The sequence below is a fragment of the Parasteatoda tepidariorum genome, chromosome 3, assembly GCF_043381705.1.
Source record: "Parasteatoda tepidariorum isolate YZ-2023 chromosome 3, CAS_Ptep_4.0, whole genome shotgun sequence".
In the NCBI taxonomy this organism is placed as follows: domain Eukaryota; kingdom Metazoa; phylum Arthropoda; class Arachnida; order Araneae; family Theridiidae; genus Parasteatoda; species Parasteatoda tepidariorum.
In genome coordinates this window covers 20,256,913-20,272,233 of record NC_092206.1, presented here as the reverse complement: position 1 = coordinate 20,272,233, position 15,321 = coordinate 20,256,913, and the positions used below count along the sequence as shown (strand labels likewise).

The window sequence follows — 15,321 nt, the reverse complement described above, 5'->3', positions numbered from 1 at the left end:
AAGAACAAAAAACCAAAAAGAAGAACGTTTGTAAGTCGCCGCATAGTCTTCAATTAAAATAATTGTGGCGCATCTGCTTCAAGCCAAAGTTCACGTACTCGTCGCCAAAAGGAAAAACTGAATGAAAATCTTCAAGGTTTTCTCCTTTCATTTTTTATTATGCCTTGGCGAGAAGGTACACAAAGCACCTGGCTTTGACGCCGAGCCGTGATTCGATTTAATAAGACACTGCCAAGCTGAAATCAATCTATCTAACGGCTTATCAAATTTGTGCCCATGTGATGATTAACCAGACCGGCGGACGTGCTTTGACTTGTCGATAGGCCACGTGGACATACACAGGGGGCTAGCCAAAAAAGGTTGATTGAGACATCAAGAGAAATTAGAAATTATAATTAAACCACCCTTGTCGTGTCAATTCTGCGGATGAATGTTAGGACTGAATGAAAATTATACGGTGCTGATTATTTATCAAGGCTCTTTACCATTATCTGTTCCGAAGAAAAACAATGATGTTTTTATTATAAGGTTGAGAAATAATTGGCGACAATGTTGGCGTGTATAGATTGAAGCATTTAAGTTAATTGTTCGCTTTTGTGAATGTTATGCTGCAAAGAACGTCGAAAACACGGTTGACATATTTTTGTCATTAAAATTTTATGCACTTTGAATTAGAAATGTAATTGAAGGTATCCTTTGACTTAGCCATTGTCAATTTTATCAGACATTTTTTTGTTTTGTTTTACTTCTAATTGCTCAAAGAAAAAAATTGTTGGGCTGTGTCATTTAGTTAAAAGAATAATGAACTTGAAGTGAAATTAAAGTGCCGAATTACAAGGGGTAGTACCAGTGTATTATCGGACTAACGAGGAGTTACACAAAAAGTTTTACTATTCGGAAATTAGAAAAATTTAGTCTAACATTCGGCATATTTAGACAAATTTCTTTTTCTTCCTTTTTTTTTGCTGAATGCTTTTTAAATACATCTTTAGAAAATAAACTGTCATTTTATAAAAAGCTGTTATTTCAAATCTAATAATTTAGGAAATTTAAAACAGTAAAAAATATTCTCAGTTTTATTAAGGAAGATAAGTTGAATAATTATATGCAAATTTTACTCAAAAAGAAAAAAAAATTCTTTGAACTTTATTCCACAAATTAAGAATTTTCCCTTATTCAAAAAATATAAGTTCGTGACATCCCTGTTTAATGCTAAACTATAATAGATTCCTCCATGTAAGAAGGAGGAAAATAATTAAAACTTATGATCTTCATAATTGGATTGTCACTTTCTTACGTGCAGTTTGAAGTACATTTTTGTATGCTACTTAGAACTAAAACTTAATTAAGTTATGAAATCAAATACACGAAAGCAGTTTCTCTGAAAGACAGATAATTTCTGAACATATTCCACATTTTAATTTTCATCCGACAGGAGTTCCCAAACTCGTACAAATCATGCGCAAACTACTCACAATCAGTTTATATGTGACGTAGGTGGTTAAAAATATATTAAACTAGCTGAATACACCTGTTCTTCGTACAGTAGTATTAATTAATTAGCATTAATCAACAGTGCGAATTCATGCACAAAACTGAAAGACATGAAGCAACACAATTAATCAAGCTAAAAAAATCTTTTTATTATTTGTAGCTCTTCCCAATAACTTTATGTTGAGCCGCTATGGCTGAGGGGATAGAGGGTTCGCCTTTCAATGAGGTGAACCACGTTCGATCCCGGCGATGGCTGGTCAATACGAATTCCGCATCCAGCTTGCACCGACCACAGTGCTGACGTGAAATATCCTCAGTGGTAGACGGATCATGGGTCAGAGTCCCCTTGTCGTCAGGCTAACCGTGAGAGGTTCACGTGGTCTTCCTCCCCATATAACGCAAATTGAGGTTAGTTCCATCAGAAAATCTTCCACGAAGGCAAATTTCTCCTAATGCTTGATCCAGGGGTTCATTTGTCTTTTGGATTGGGTTCAAAATTACAAGGCTACGGAGTTGAACATTGACAGTCGTAACCCCAAAAATTGGGTCGGCTGTTCAACGACGGTTATAAAATATAAACAGCTTTATGTTATCAGATTAAGCAAAAGATGTTTCTAGAAGTTCTTCCCTTCTTCAAAATAAAGATTTATATTCAGTACAAATTGACATAATGCTATTGGGCAAAATTAAATCCCTGATATTCAAAAATTATCAAAATCAACTATTTTTTCAGGTACCCAGTGATTTTATGAAATCAGATTCTGCAAATCATATTTTTAGAAGTTTAACCCTTTCAATTACAAATAATTAGTTATACTCAGTATCATTTGGTATAATGCTATTGTTATATCTCCTTTTGATAGTGAAAAATTTTCATTATTAGCAACTTTCTCCAATACATATCTCTTTCAATGAGCCATAAACATCTATTTCTACTGAGTTAACTTGATAACCAATCTTAGTATATTTAATACTTATTATAAACACTAATTAACATTACATAAGTAATACCTTATAGTTNTTCTTTAAATTTAAACTTCTTCTAATTGTTTTATATTGTAAAATTTTAATGTTGATACTGCATAATGTATATGCATGTTACATAAAATATTTATAAATCTTTGTGACAGTTTTCTTCAATCTTTTTGTTCTTATTCTCTTCTTTTTAAGTACTAGAAATTAGTCAAAATAGTTTATGGGTGAGAGCTTATAAATTTCTTCATTCATAGTTTCAGTGTATTCCATTAAAATTATTTCCTTAAACTAATACTTTTAATTTTCTATAAAAATTATTTCATTCAGTTTAATATATTGTTCTTTCTCATTTCAAATGATTTGTAATCCAATGATGTTTTTACCAATAAAAATTTTTAAACTAAGAACTATTGCTTGTATGTTGCAAAAAAATAAAATTGGATTTCAGTGGAGTTGTATAATAAATTTTATATATAGTATATTTTTCTGTATTAGATGTGAAAGGCTTCAGCATGCAAATTTTATAGAAATCAATACTTTTCTTGATGTAAAAGTTACTCTATAAATAACAATAATAAACGATGTAGGAATCAAATGCCTAAAGTTATTGAGTATCAAAGACTGTTTCTAGAACTTTCTGGAAGCTTTTTCTCAAGTTGCTAAAGTTTCTCAGCAAATATCACTGAAATCCAAATTTATTTACATTTATTGAAACAGTCTTTTTGTTTTAACTATTTCAATTCATAATTTAAAATCAACAAGTCCAATGGATTACCAGTAGGACCAGGTTTTACTTTTGATATATGGCGAGGGATGTCAGAGAAGAATGATTAAAAATTAAGGTTTATTTATGTATAGTTTATTTTTAAATTTTTTTTTAAAAAACCTGTATCAATTTACAATATTAGTTGTTAAAAAATTAGGCTTTAAAGGAGCATATGGCATAAGCTTTTTTATAATGAGTTTGATAATAATTATTACAAAATAATAGCTTGCATAAGGAGTATAAATCGAAAAACTTGTTTGAGTAAATTAACATTCTTTAATGATGATGGCAACAAGTGGTATATATATATAACACAATAAAAACAAAAAAGATTACGAGAATAACAAAGAAAATTACGAAAAAATAATAGCTTTATTTGCTACACAAAAGTTGCAAGTGCAAAGAATTACTAAAATGTGTCAAAAGTACAGAGAGAAAAATATAAAAATTCATGAAAAAAGAAACTATTAAATGAAAAAAAAAATTTTAATACGTAAAAAAAAACACATTTTTATTAAAAAGAATAAATTTAAAAGCCGGAAAACAAAAACAATGGAAAAATGTAATATATATTTTTGTTTTCCGACTTTTTAAAACAATTTTTATATAAAAATGATTTTTTAAATATTTAAAACTATATTAACCCAATTAATTTGAATAATTAAGCCAGTAAAGGTATAAGGAGATTAATGGAAACTCCTTCAGTTCTTCAAAAGCAATCAAACTGGTTTTGATATTCTAATTTTTGCATACATAGTGATTTAAAAATGTGTATTTGTCATTTTATTTTAGACATATTTCAAAGTAAAGAGAAAGAACAATACATTACTCATATGCGAGTAAGGACGGTATTTTTTAAAATTTTGATTAAAATTATAATAGCCACCAAGGTAGACCATTTATTGGAGAAAGAAAAGACATACATATGGAAAGATACACATGCTAATACCAACAGAAGATAATTCGACTCCTTTGCATTCAAAGTGTGAAACCCGCATCAGAAACTAAATAAGAAAGAATAATGGAAAGCTACCAGCACTTAAGTGCTTTATTTACGTCGCACAATGGGCTACTGGTGACAGTCTGGGAAACATTCCTGAGGATGATTCGCAGACATACCATCGAAATTTTGATACTCCGCAGAGGGGATGGCTCCCCTGCTTTAGTAGCCCGACGATCTGCTCGCGAAGTCGAGCACTTTACAGTAGAACAGTTTAACGAGGACCAATACCGCTCGCCCTGGGTCCCTACGCAGACTGCTCAAAGTGGTCACTCCACCCGTTTGATGACCGCAGCCAGGGATGCTTGATTGAGGTATTCTACTGGAAACTGTTTCATTACGATCAGTCCACAGCGGGACTACTAGCACAAGTATTGTACAGAATGTAATGGAAATAGTTCCTCAGAGATAGCTAGCACAATATTCAAAATTTCGCTTTATGTGACCCTCCAAATTCACCTGCTATTTTTCATACAGTGAGAATGGGCTTGAGAAATAATTATTTTGAATTTTTTCTGTGATCAACTTAATTGTAACCGCGAACGAGAGGTTAAGATCTAGCTTCCTCACCGCACGAAACTGGAAAAATTCCATTTAACGCATCTTTGAAATTGACCCTTATCATTTTTAGAATCCTCTTAGGGAAACACGTCATAGATAACAATCAATTACCGATACCCACAATTGGCACAATTATCGCTGTTTGAATCAAAGTAGAAATTAAAGTTGAACACCCATCAAAGTAAATTACGTCACATCAAAGTAAGAGACAATTACAAATNTTGTGCTATCTGTCCTCTTCTACTTGACGAAGGTTTATAAGCCTATTTTGAGCACACAAGTCTGAAAATTTAAGTACTAATTGCAATAACCAATAATCAATCGATCAATGGCAAAGAGTTCTAGTAAGCAGGGGGCGGTTCTTTGCTGTGTTGGTCTGTATGTGATCTGCGTAGATCTGTGATGATCTGTATTAAGCTTAGCTGTGTTAATCTGTTTATGTTTACTTGATTAATCATTGTAATAGGCCTGGTTGAAACTATATTCATTATAAAAGACTTCAACGATGTTGATTAAGATTTTAATATGAACCGCGAAGTGATTTTTCTAGCTTTGTATAGTGAAGTGAACTTTTAAGTAGCTTTGTCATATTGTTATGATTGTGCCAACTAAATTATAGCTTTGGGAAATAAGAATTGAAGTTAAACTTACATTTAAACTATACGATGACTTCCAATAACAAAACTAATTAGTTGATGTCATCAAATTCCTCATATTATTGAAGCAAAACTTCTGTTGAAGTCGATTGGAATATTTCTCGTAAGTTAAAATTTGAAAAATATTATTCTTACTTATTAAAGTCTTATTTTAATCAATGTTCCTTACATACTGGGCTCAAAAATAATGTTTTGAATAGTTTAGAATCATTTTTCATATTTGGTTTGGAATCATTTTATCTGTACATAAGAGAGTAATTTGTCATGCTTTGCACTTGATATTGTGGAAGTAAAATATCCTGACTTCTGAAAAGAGTAATTAAAATCTAATTTAATCCGTTATATGGCCATTTTTTCCTATTAATATCGTGTTAAAATATTTTTGGACAAATTTATGTAGAGAACTTATTACCTAAGATTAATTTGATTTTTAAGACCAAACTGGTGCTATTGACTGGTGCAATAAAATGTATTTGTAGAAAGGTTGATAATATTTTCTAAATTTTTGCTTAAGTAAAAAATTGGCCATGAACTTAAATTTCTGAGTTTATATGTTACCAAATTACGAGCTGACTAAATTGATAACTTTACCAAATTGATAACTTTAATTAAATTCGGTGAGAAATGGTAAATGGAATGAAAGCAAAACACACCAGAGCCTCCCAGGGTCTCTTCTTGGCCCTACCGAAAATTTACTGTTGGGCTACATTTATGTAAACGAACCCGTTCATTAGTAATTTTTTTCCCCTCATTTTTTTAAAATTATCAGAAGATGGCCGAACAAATGGTAGGGGGGAAAACTGGTTCCCAACAACATTTAAAAATTAAGTAGTTGGGAAGTATACTTCCCACTTCTTCCAAAAGGCTAATTTAGTTATTTTTACGCCCGTTTTTCTCCAAGTATATGCTATATTTTTGTTAATGTCTTCAAGTATCAATTTTTGATTTATTCTCAGAAATTAATAAAGTAACCCTACATGGTTCTCTCTTTATATTCCTTTGAAACGTCGCTTGCTGTTTTCATATTATAAAATCATGTTTTTACTATGATTTCAATTTTCATGTAATCCACTTTATAATTGAGATTTTCTTTTAGAAGAACAAACATATTTTTATGAAGTTCAAATTTTTTTTGATAATAAGTAAATGATTTTATTTAAACTTTTGTATGAAATATTCTTACATCTCTGTGGGATATTAAGTAGTGTTTCGCAAACACCAAAGTTTCTTTATTTGTTGATATTTCATATTACTGTATATTTCATTTCTGAAGTCCTTACGTACATTTGCTGGAGGCGCCAGGTTTGCGTTAACTTCACCAAAATAAGAGACATGAGATAAAAAAAAAATGATGGTGTGTGTTCAGGATTCGAACCTTGACCCCGCTGCGTCCTACCGAGTACATGCGATATACGTGCTCGTAAAATCCGTGGAAGCGAAAACCCAGTGGTCGGTCGCCGAGCAGTACCGAGGGTACAAATATCTGGAGAAAATTTCCTTCCCCTTCAGATCAATGTCTAAATTGAGGAAGTGGCCTCACGAATGAGTGGTGCTGCCATCTATCCGCGTGGTTTTGTGTGAGAACCAATACTTTCTTGCCCTTGCGGTGCTTACCTTTCAAACAAAAGGCTCATTTTTAAGACTTAATACGGAAAAGGTCATTGGCCGGAGTGCTTGTTCAAGTGTTGTTAGAAACAACAACAGAAGGAAAAACATTTTGTAATTATGATGTTTCTTGAAATATCTATATCGGATTTTGCAAAATAAATGTAACTTAACATGTTTTGTCCAATATTCTGCCATACTATTTGAGAGATAAATTGAATTTAACTCCATAAAACAACTCTCATAGCTCAAATTTTAAAAATAATTTATTTGAGCATTAGAGAGTATATAAAATAATTCAAAGGACATTAAATGATAAAAAAGTTCAGATCACAAACAGATGAAAAACATGTTAAAATCAAAATTTCAAAGTTTAAAATTAATGAATTTAATTGAAATGTATTAATTTAAGTAAATTTTAAATTAGAATATCTAAATTTTTAAACATTTATTTAAGATAAAATTAAACACAGTTTTTTAATTTAAAAAAAAGAAAAATCTAATAAATTTGAGATGTTATCAAGAGGCTTTTGTTTGCTTTAATAAATAAAAATTATGTCATTAGCTTAAAATTTTTCATTACCAACTTGAAAATTGTTGTTAACTTAATTAGCAATTCTTCGCTTAGAGAATCCTTCGCTTTTTTTTCACAATTAGCTGAACAAACCTTATTTACTTTAATTTGGCATGAAAAATACATTCATATTTTAGTTTACTAGCGATTTTCAAGTTGGTGACATCCAATGGTAATAGTTTTTTGATTATTATCTTCGACAACAATGCTTACGTAATTTGAGCATGCTCCGTGTATTTCCAACGTGGGATTTTATAAACAGTACTAAAAAGTAATTTTCTCAGTTTCTTTTTCAAATTACTCTTGAATTTTTATTTTTTGAAAGCTAAATTATTATTTTTTTGATTGTAACGGGAAGAAAAAGATTCAAAAACTCAAACCTCATTCATAATTAAAAAAACGGTGCGAAGTGGTTTCTGTGCGAAAATTGTACTCACGTGTGTTAAATTTGTTTTCTGAAAATGACGATTGGTTTATTTATTTAAATGTTTTTAGTGATATGAGAGTCTTGAATATTTTATGAAAAGAAATAAGGAAAAATGCTATTTTCGTTCGTAAACGCTCAGTAAAATAAAGAAAGCAAGTTTCATTTTCTACATCATTTAGAAAAAATATATTCTGAAAGCAATTTCAAATACACTTTGAATTATTTCGTTCTTTGTAAGATAGTTTATAGGTTTGTTGTTCTAAAATGATCTCACTCAAGATTTACTTTTGTATATTTGTCAAAAAAAGTTACAAAAAAGTATATTTATTTCGCATTTCAGGATTAAAAACTTCATTTGCATAAAAATATATAAAGAAAAAATAACATTCGGCATTTTTCAAAAACTCAAAACCGGTGACCATTTTCAAGACTTGCCAAATGTGAAACGAGGAAAAATGTTATCTGCAGTTCGAAAAATGTTCACTCTTGGCAAGTCTTGAAAATGGGCTCCTGTTTTTGAGCGCTTGAAACATGTTGGCTGTAATTTTTTATTGGTGTATTTTTGAAGCGAATGAAGTTTTTAATCGAGTAATAACTTACAGCTTCAAAACCTTGTGATTATTTATTTAATTATATTAATTTGGGTTTTCAAATAAAATTAAAAATCAAAACCACTGTTAAAGTCTAATACATCATTTCTCAGAAAGACAACAAACAAAAAAAGAAAAACTTTTTTGATGGCTTCAGAAAGCTACGAGGAGTCGAAAGATGCTTATTTGCAACATTTTTTCGGCAATAAAACAGATTTTGATTTTTTAAATTTTGCTACGCCACTAAGGATATTCGGCAGATGTGGATAGTATTTTTGTTTGTTTCCTCATTGATTAATTATTGACTTGCGACCTCCAATATGTATATTTTTCTGACTTTATATTTGACAAGGATTATGAAAATATACATTAAGAGCTGGTATACAATGCAACAACTTGAATATTTACTTTTTTCTCTAAATAATAAATTAATTGAAACAGAACATGACAGGTTTGGTTTATCTGTTAACACAATTTTCGATAGAACTTTATTTAAGGAATGTGCAGATGCAATATTTCAAGATATTATGAATAATTGGTTATTGAATAAATCTTCAAGTTCCTAATGAAGTTCCTTGCCTTACAAATTTGGGTACCAACTATGAAGTTTTGTGCAAATTGTATTTCTTTTCTTTTTTTTTTGTGGATGCAAACTTTTCATTTGTTCAACAGTTCAGTGCCTAGAATTGCATTTAGGGAGAAAAAACAGATAAGTCCTACAGATTTGGGTTACAAGGTACAGATTTTTATACAAATATTTATCAAATCTTCAGTACCAAGGATATTATCAAGTCATTTTTTAAAAAAACTAAGATTTTGAAATTTAGATGCAAAATTGAGACTTGTAATGAATTGTTTTTGCAAGATTTAATTTAATGATATTTTTTAAATTAAAATTTCAAGCGTAAATGCCCTATCTCGTCTGCTACAGACATTATGTTCAATCGAAACTTTCTAAAAACCAGTAATGATACAATACATGTTAGCCTGGCCACAAAACAAGGAAAATATTTCAAAAACCAATTTTGATATCTACCAAATTGTATTAATTCGATTATTTACTTATGTGTGCAGGGCCTCTTTTGCTATGAGATATAATGTCGGCATATCTTAAAAAATATAATTAAAAGCGAAAAGATGGAGCTTTGCATGACCTTAAATAAAAAAATTTCCATATCTTTAACTGATATTTGTAAAAAGAGGCTTATCCATAAAGGAAAACGTCGCACATCACAAAAATCTGCGATACACTTATATGGAAACACTGTAGTGTTTAAAGAGAAACTATTCGTAGAATCCACTATTGAACTAAATTTATAACTCAATCCTTACCGTTAAACTCATAAGAATGATAAAATATGTCGATTTTTTCACATAACTTTACGGGATTTTGTCCCATTGTTACTAAATAGCAGGGTTTTTAGATTAACTATTCTCGTAATCACCATAATCATGATAAATGTTACCAAATTGAAAGTTCATAAATCTCTCAGTTAATAAATGATTCTCGTAAATTTTTGTCATTTTATTGGGGAAAAATAGCAGCTGTTCTTTAAAAATAAAAAAATAAAAAACAGTCCTTAAATACATAAATTGTTTAAATAAATTTAACAGGGCCGGGATAGCCTGATCGGTAGGGGCGCTGGGCCCATGTCCAAGAGTGCGTGGGCTCGATCCCCGTCGGACGAAGACTCCCTGTGTAGTAAATGGTGACTGATGCACGTTAAATCTGTAGAGTCGCAAAGTCCTCCATCCCATAACAAATCGATACCTCTGGGGGTACTGATCCAGGAGTTTCCTTGTCTTCTGTATTGGATTCAACCGTGTGAGGTTCTCGTGGTCTTCCTCTCCATGTAACGCAAATGCGGGTTAGTTCCATCAGAAAGTCCTCCACGAAGTCAAATTTCTCCCAATACTTGATCCAGGAATTTCCTTGTCTTCTGGATTGGTTCAAAACTACAAGGCTACGGAGTTGAACATTAGTAGTCGTTAACCCAAAAATTGGGTAGGCTGTTCAACGACGGATATAAAATACAAAAATAAATTTAATACTTAAAATAGATTATAAGTTTAAAAAAAATAGATTCCTTGTTAAAAAGGTAATTAAATAGCATCCTATAATACATTGCAATTTAAGATAGCAAGAAAAAAAAAATAAGAACAAGAATTTAACATTCTATATATAAGTACTTGCCACTAAAGGATAAAAATAAAAGGAAAGCAAAAAAAAGACAAAACGAACAAGATGAGAGACGAATTACTTCGTTCCATTTCGTTCCCACCAATCTCGGTTCTTTATTCCAAAAGGCGGTACGAATTTATACCTGACACTGCTAAGAAACGCGTTTTGGGAATTGGAACGAAAATAGTGTGGGCCTTCCTATTCCATTTCCATTCGACACCAGCCATACCCTTTCCATTCCATTTCGCAACTCTGACTCCTTCTAGATATCCGGAACCTCTTCTATGTTCCCCTTGAGAATCGAATGATGGTGTGGGGTGGGCCCGCCACTCAATCCCCCCCTTTACATTCTTTTTTTCGTTCGAAGGTCTAACGAGATAGTCTATTGTACCAATTCCCACTTCACATACTGATACAAGAAACCAAATTTAGGCACTGGATGGACTATCCGGTTTCTTTCATATGTGTTAGTTATGATTTATTAATTTTCCTTCAATAGGTCGTGCCTGTATTTGTGCCTTAATAGGGTTTAGGGCTAACAATGGTTTTTATAATGAGATGTTGCTTGCGTTGAGGGAAAAAAAAGAGGAATTCTGATGGTTTTCGCGCCTGGTTGCGGCTGTTATTGATAGAATGTTGTTAAAAAAGAAAAAAAGAACTAACATTTTTGACAGCCTTGTTTGGGAGAAAGTTGAATATCCTGTTCTTTGTTATTGTTTCGTTTTATCTGGAAATTATCGAAAATGAAAGCTTTGCTTTTTGAAAAGTATTTTTAATTATAATGCCTGTTATTTGGATATTTAAGCTGTCTCGTTATGCTCTGTTATTCTGAATTATTATGTCTCGAAATATTTGCTACTAGCATTTGTCTATTACATACTTTTTTGGAAAATTTTCAGATTAATAAACTTTTATGTCGATGATGTATCTTTTTTAGTCTTAAATAAAAGAAAGGTAAATTGCAAGGATTTTTCCCCTCTTTTTTTGTGAACGAAATAAAAACTTCAGTTTTTTAAAGGAAGTAAATTGCAGGTAATTAATATTAAAAATTAATGATTGTTATTAATATTATAACTTAACTAAATTAATATTATAAATATTTTATGGAGAAAATCATCTGAGCAATACTTTCTGTTATGCATGAAATTAAATCATAGTCATAAATTCATTTCATGCATATCGAATTCCAGAACTAACAATAAGTAAATGAACAAACTATATAACTTATACTTATGATAATACGATAACTTATAAACTACATAACTTATACTTATGATAATACGATAACTTATAAAATTATGATAAACAATAAACTTATGATAATATGATATTTATTGTAAACCGTTGTTTTCCACATTTCATAAATAATCCATTTAAAAGTTTATATCGTTAAAATTAATACACCTATAATTGATGCTTTTAAAAATTTGTCAATACTTTATAAAAAGGGTAAGATTAAATTGTAAAAAATTTTTTGAAGTATTTCAACTTCTGAAATCGTTGCTCAGTTTAAAAAAATACGTAACGAAAAAATAGAGAAATTTTTTAGTTTCGTTTTTGATTAAAATTTGGTACATTGAGTTAAGGGATTGACTATTCGAATTCGATACATAGTGAAATAAATTGATAAAATATGAAAAGCCAAAGTTACTATGTGTAGCGTAGCTACCACTACAATTATTCAATTCTATTTACATTCGAACGCTACTATTCCTATAAACATTCGACTGCTAATAACACTGGAGGGACTACACCTACAACCCTGATCTTAATACAGCTCTCTTAGCGACTCACAAAACAGCAATCAATCAACTAGTGATATTCATTCATTACATTCCATCCAAGATAAAATTCTGGTGGGGGAGTATTTAAAATAAGTGTGTTTTGAGCCATGATGGCTCAGAGGATACAGCGTTCGCATTCCAATGACATAAACCAGGTTCGAATCCCAGCGATGGCTGGTCGATACGAGTTCTGCACCCGGCTTGTACCAAACACAGTGCTGACGTAAAATATCCTCAATGTTAGACGGATCATGGGATAGAGTCCCGTTGCCGTCGGGATAACCGTGGGAGGTTTTCGTGGTTTTTCTCACCATGTAACGCAAATGTGGGTTAGTCCCATCAAAAAAGTCCTCCACGAAACAAATTTTTTCCAATAAATGATCCAGGAGTTCCCTTGTCGACTGGATTTGGATCAAAATTGCAAGGTTGCAGAGTTGAGCATTAATAGTCGTAAACCCTAAAATTGAGTCGGCTATTCAACGACAACGACAGTTATAAAATAAAATAAGAGTGTCTTAAAATAAGCGCTTATGTAAGTCAAGTTAAAGCTATTGGTTACCTGCTGACTATCCACTCTTCGCATTGGGTGTATATATAAAAAAGAAAATAATCAATATGTCAGTGATACGTAAAACTAAAACCATATTCAAAATTAAAATGCATATACCGACACAATCAAAATAACTGAAATTATTTCAATCATTTATTTTTTTAGTTTTTTTTATTTAATACCGTTTGATTCCCTTACTTTTGCTTGTAACTTTACGCTATTAAATTATGCAGATCATGTTTTTTAGTATATAAATTGACTTGATGCAGATATTTTTTTGAACCAACATTTTTACTCTTAATTTTTTTTTTTTTTAAACAAATATCATATGAATAAGTAATTTCGATACAAGAACTATAATGCGTATTCTACAAAATCTGAGTGCCAAATTTGACACATTTATTATAAATACATAATTCTAGAATTATCATCTGTACTTCAACTTTTCTATACAATTATATGACAAAAACTTATTGTTGAACGAAATTTAAATGTGAAATCTATTTAAAAACTGAAAACATTTATAATCTATATTCAACTATTAATTAAAATAACTAACAAAAATGCATATAGTTTCCTGGTCAGTGTATTCATGTGTGCAATCGCAGAATTTTTACTATATCTTTATTTTATTCAGTCCATACATTTTTAAGAAAACCACTAAAGTTCAAAAGCATTAGAATTCGAGAACGTAACAAAATTTAATATATTTCGTCTCTAAAAGAAGCGGAAAAAAAAATTCAAAACTTCAGAAAAACAAACTCTTTCCTCGGATCGAATATTTTTGCGATTTGTAATTTCACTTCTCCTTTCGCGAAAATTCTTTCAATCCCACCCCCATCCCCCCACTATGCTGTTCTGTTTTTAGCATTTCTTCGAATGTTCGGAAAGCAAATATTTTCCCATAGGGTTAATTCTTTTTATTTATTTATTGTTTCTTTATTTTTGTATTTAAAGTCACGGTCGTATTTGACTGACCTCACCAATAAAATAAATTTAAACTCTTCGATTGATGCAAATTTCTGCAACAGAGGTAAGTTTTGGAGGAAGAAAAAAATAAAATAAATAAAAATAATAAAAATTGGAAGACGAGTAATTGGATAAAGTTGGAGAAATTGGATTTTCAGTTTTTCTCTTTTCCGAAGAATAAATTTTGACTCGAGTAGGTCTAAAAGTTTCGTTGAAGTTTAATGTTCCGACTTGCTTTTTTTCAACGCTTTTTTGTTGCGTGTTTTTAAATATAAAAAGCAGCACGTTGCGCAAATACCATTGATTTTAACGATTTTTAACGATAAAAACGAAATGAACTTATCTTGCAAACTTTTTTTGTTTGAACTTTTCAAGGCTTAGTTTTTTCAGTTTAAAAAATTATTGGAAGTTTTGAAAACAAATGTGTATTATTCACGTATCTTTCAAAATCTGTAGGATTTTGGAAAAAGTTTGGAACATTTGATTGCTTTAAAGTGAAAGTACAATAGATTTCTTTGTTTTTACTATTGCACAAATTTTTAGAAAATGAAAGTTCTCCTGCTGCTTTTAATAGAATTAAAATTAGTAAAATTATAAAAGAAAATGTATATGTTAAAAATTATATAAAATGGAAATCTAACGTAAAGTGCGCAAAATAAAAAAAACGGACTACCATGAGTAACTTTTGATCCAATGTTCGGATCTCCACGATCTAAGACTCAATGGTTCTAGAGTGTGTTTTCAAATATGTTAATTAATTAGCGCAGGTAATATTTTTTTACGAAATCAAACACAAAAAACTTACTTTAGATGAATAAACATAATTTTTTTTGACAGAGTCAAATTTGAATTTCTGACCCTTAAAATACAGAGGGTTGCCGCAATCTTTGAAATACGTTCTTTGAAATATGACTGCGATACGGTCCAAAGTTTGGACTCTTAATGTAAATTTTGTGTAGCACGTATTTCGCCATATCTCGAGAACTCTTTAAGAGAATTGAAAAGTTTTTGCACCAATTATTAAATTAGTTTATCCAAAGATAATTCCACGTAAAAAAATAGCTTTTAATTATTTGTTATTTTTTTATTTTTTTATTTAAGAACGGTCGAAAAAAATTTTTTATCGTGAGGTTTACAGTTTTTTACATCATTTTAAAGAATACAATTTTGCATGTCAAAATACAAAAT

General features: G+C 30.5%; 1 protein-coding gene across 1 annotated transcript in view; it reads left to right on the top strand.

The window, feature by feature from the left end:
• The first annotated feature begins 5,171 nt into the window (after nt 1–5,171).
• The window catches only part of LOC107449906 (Chromosome associated protein G), a 408,534-nt gene continuing 398,384 nt past the window's right edge, over nt 5,172–15,321 (top strand). The window contains exon 1 of the mRNA XM_071178400.1: nt 5,172–5,555. The gene's annotated coding sequence lies outside the window, so the exon portion shown is untranslated. The remainder of the gene's footprint in view (nt 5,556–15,321) is intronic.